We start from the raw sequence: 4,202 nt of genomic DNA on the forward strand, positions 1-4,202 counted from the left end.
ACATATTCATACTATGATTTGCAATGAGAAGATATTAGCACCAAGAAGTCATTTGGTTCTCGAAAATTTTTTTTCTCACTAGAATATTTTTTTGGGAAGCCCATGCCTAGATATATCATGCTTAAAAAAGTAGTTTTTGCATGTTTGATTGATCATGAAAACATGACATATTTCAGAGTAACTTATAATTAGTTGAGCATCCATTTTTCTGAAAAAATTATATCAAATACTTGTTATACCCTTAATAATAAAAAAAAATCTTATCCTACTCTATCTAAATGCTTAATAGTATTTTTTTAAAAAAATATTTTAATTTTTAGTGGATGAAATTTAATTTTTGTTATATTCTATATAAACTTTTTTATAAAATATAAAAATTTTATTCTCATAAAAAGTTTTTTAAAAAATAATAAAAAATAGGTATCTCTCTCTCTCTTTTTTTTTTTTTTTCTCTTGGTCCCATTTTCTTCAATCCTTTTCACCAAAACGGAGTTCGCGGACCAACACCATGATTGCCTTTCCGAGAGGTGACCTACTCCCAATGTCGACTCTTGGTGGAAATCTATCGTTGGTCCCAAACCAATATTAATTTACCGAAACCCCGGAGGCAATCATTCCTTCTGTTACGGCGGAAACGAGGATCGAGAGTCTAAGTTTTAGACCCCAGATTTCACGTCAGGCTGCTGCCGCTGTCAACTCGTATGAAACAACCTTCCACGCCACGGCTGGGGAAGCAATTTAGGTTCGGAATGGAACCCTTTGGATATGTCCTACGTTGGCATGCATTACGTGTTGCCAAAGAGTATACATATCACCACGCAGATGGTAGCACGGTTGGAACGGAACTAAGATTTTACCGAAGTGGCTCTGGTTTAAAATATGCAGGCGTCAATTAAATGCGGAGACCGAATACCCCTATCTGGTTTGCCCGGTGGAGTTGCCATCTAATCTGCTGGTATTTAGATGGTACTGTGGAAAAGGTACGAGTAAAACTAATTTATCCATATCAAACATTCTCCAACAGAAAGAGAGCTCAGTGTGGATTGCTACGTGGGTGAGGTCCTCCTCACCCCCCTCTTTCCTCTCCGGCAAAGCAAAAAAAAACAAAGAGAGAATACGTATCTGCAAAATAAACCATATTTATGTTGACGTATTAATGATTAATTTGATGGAAGTATTCTGTTTTGCAGATGATGCATGGCATCATTGACATTCAACTCCCAGCCAAAACAACACGGTGGGAAACAAAAATAAAAATCTTTCTCGGCACAAGGATTATAATCTTGGACTCTATAATGAGATTAATTTAAGCTTTGGTGAGCTTGTCTCAGACTTCAAGCGCCAATTTTCACTGCCAATTTACATTAGTAATGCCTAGAAAACTTTGATTCATCTTGTGCTTATGTGTGCTTGTTAAGTGCACATCCAAGGTTCCTTGGAATTAGAATGGTCATATTCTAGAATTGAAATCGAAATGTTTTTACGTAAAATTTTGGAACATCAATTAAACACAAGGTATTACCATGTGGCACAGAGAACTTCTTGTATGCATGAAATGGGTGATATACCGCGCTACTTGGTGATTTACTATTGCAGCCTTGTGGGTGATTTAATTGGATAAAATTGATAACAAATAAACTAGGAGATGATGAAAAGTTCTTAGTGGACTCATCTAATATTCCTGTTGAGACAATTTAATGTTCTTCAAGATGAAATAGAAGCAGAATTGTGTCCATGGGATGGTCCATCGGCATGGCTAGTGTGAAGATCTGTGCGGGCATGTATTTAGTTTTACATTGGTTATTCGCTCGTAGATTTTGGATACTTATATATGTTCAAGAAACTCAAATAATATATTTCGACTAGTCTTTTGAGATAAGGTCTTGAGTTGTTACAGCTGGAGAACCAGTACTTTGTTCAACTAAGAAGAACAGTCCTCACCTTTTGACCACTGATGGCAAGGATCGGGGGTGTCTTTAAGAGGAGTTCAAGCAAGCACATCTTTGATCTTAAGGAAGTTTTGGAAGTTGAAGTAGGTCATGCACCTAGTCTCTAAGCTCAAATAAACATTCAGTACCTTGGCCAACCATTCCACGTTGGTCATCATTATGGTTCCAGTGTCCCTCTTTCCCTTCACATTCATACAAGGGAGTGAGAAAAAGCCAAGTTTGCTGCCCCAAGTTAGGAATACCAAACTTGCTTCACTTTGTGGGGTCCCCAAACCACCAAGTACAGTAGTGGTATAGCTGCTAGGGCCCTCATTTAGCTATATGTCTTGACTGGCTAAATGTTTGGTCTGGGTTACTGGCTTTTGTTGATTTGTTGTGGCTGCTGAGATGCAGACTTGGTGTGGGTCATCTCCTATTTAAAAGAGTTTTGAGGAAGAGTCAAACAAGACTGCTGGTTTTCAGATTGTTATCCTGACTTCTATTTAGTGTGCTTTAAATACAAATCTTTACATAACTTTGGAAAATATGAGATAGCATAGACTTATGAGGTTCAGTTGGCTGGCTGACGTTTCTAAATGAATCTACATGGTGATGGTTGGTTCACCCACCCACTAATTTGTCAGTGTCTTGTAGAAGAGAAAGTAAAGCCTAGTGTGAGTAAATGGAGTAGTCAGTGCTGCCCCAGCATACTGATGTCAAGGTGTATAACTAAGAAAACAGAATAAGGTGATGAACAAGAACCTAATTTGCCCTTACAAAGATTAATTCAAGTAGAAAACTTATCAAATATTAACTAGTATCTGGTGTTGCAGCACTATGTGCAGTAAAGACTTGATCTCATTTTCTCTTGAAGTGCTGCAAATGTTGAACAGGATGAATCATTCATGCCATTGTAGCTGCTTATTGAATTCTAGCACTACCCGAGCATAATCTAGAGATCTAACAATTTCTTTATTCATTTGGCATAGCATGTAAGGGCGCGCTTGGTTTATGACTGGAATCGAAATCAGAGTAGATTGGAATGAGAACCGAAATGGCCATATTCTACGACGTATTTGGTTCGTGGGCGGAATCGGAATCAGAATTGAAATGAAGTTTAAATACTGAGAGAGTAAAAATTGGGTTTCAAAATATGCCCTAAAAGTTTCTAACTCTTGTTACATTCCTATAACTTGGGTTATAGAGGATCGAGAGCCCTTGTCATTCCTCATATAGATGGAAATTGCTAAACCATGTCTTTCATCATTTCATATCCCCAACCACATAACAACGGATTAAGGAACAACCTTAGATGAGGAAAGCTAAATCAAACTTGTCAAAGAGATACTGTATCAAGTTGAGTTCACACTGATAATAAACTTGTGTAATCGCTCAATGGTTGTAACCACCATGAGCCTTGAACATGGAAATGTGATCAATTCTGCTGGTCTTAAACCTGGACAAATTTAGGAGACAAAAGGACCTGATGGATGGATGTATTTATCATATTTCTAGACAATGGGTTGTCTCATTTTTATACATTGATAAATACACAGCTATATTTGGTTAATATACATTTGTAGATTGTTCCCCTCCAAATACGTCACGAAAATCAAACCCTACTTAGATTTTGTGTGATATACGTAGTTACAAAAATCTATACAACTATATTAAAGAGGAGTCCAGTTATGCCCCGAGGAGCATGATGTATGTCCTCTATTTTGATATACATTATTTGTAAGTTCCCTTGCTGTTTATTGTATATGTTTATAATTTTGTATATAGTTTTTGGAAATTTTTATTGTGTTTCCTTCTAGCTCTATCATGTGAGTTTGCTAATATAAACCATTATCCAAAAAAAAAAGCAACAGATAATCATAATTTTTAATAATTTATTTTTATATGAAGTAATCCTAACTCTATCTTTTTTTAGTATCAAAAAATATAAAAAAATAAGAAAAACAAACTATTTTATGGTACGCAATAGCATACCAAATCATACAGTATAAAATAAACATATTATACTGTATTAGTTCAGTATAAATATACGGTATAAGAGACATACCAATATTCGGCGTCTATACCCTATATACCAATATAGGGACAAGAGTGGTACTAGAGTTTGGTATCTTGCTCCATCTCTAATTAAGGAAGATATGCAAGTCTATCAAACTCTTCAACCTTTGTGGGGCCTACAAGGGCTCGCCCAGCCCATTCCAAAACCTTTGACGCTCCATCATGCCCTTTTAAGAGCCTCTCCAGTGTTTGCTCGCA

The sequence above is a fragment of the Phoenix dactylifera genome, chromosome 12 (assembly GCF_009389715.1).
Source record: "Phoenix dactylifera cultivar Barhee BC4 chromosome 12, palm_55x_up_171113_PBpolish2nd_filt_p, whole genome shotgun sequence".
Classification (NCBI taxonomy): Eukaryota; Viridiplantae; Streptophyta; class Magnoliopsida; order Arecales; family Arecaceae; genus Phoenix; species Phoenix dactylifera.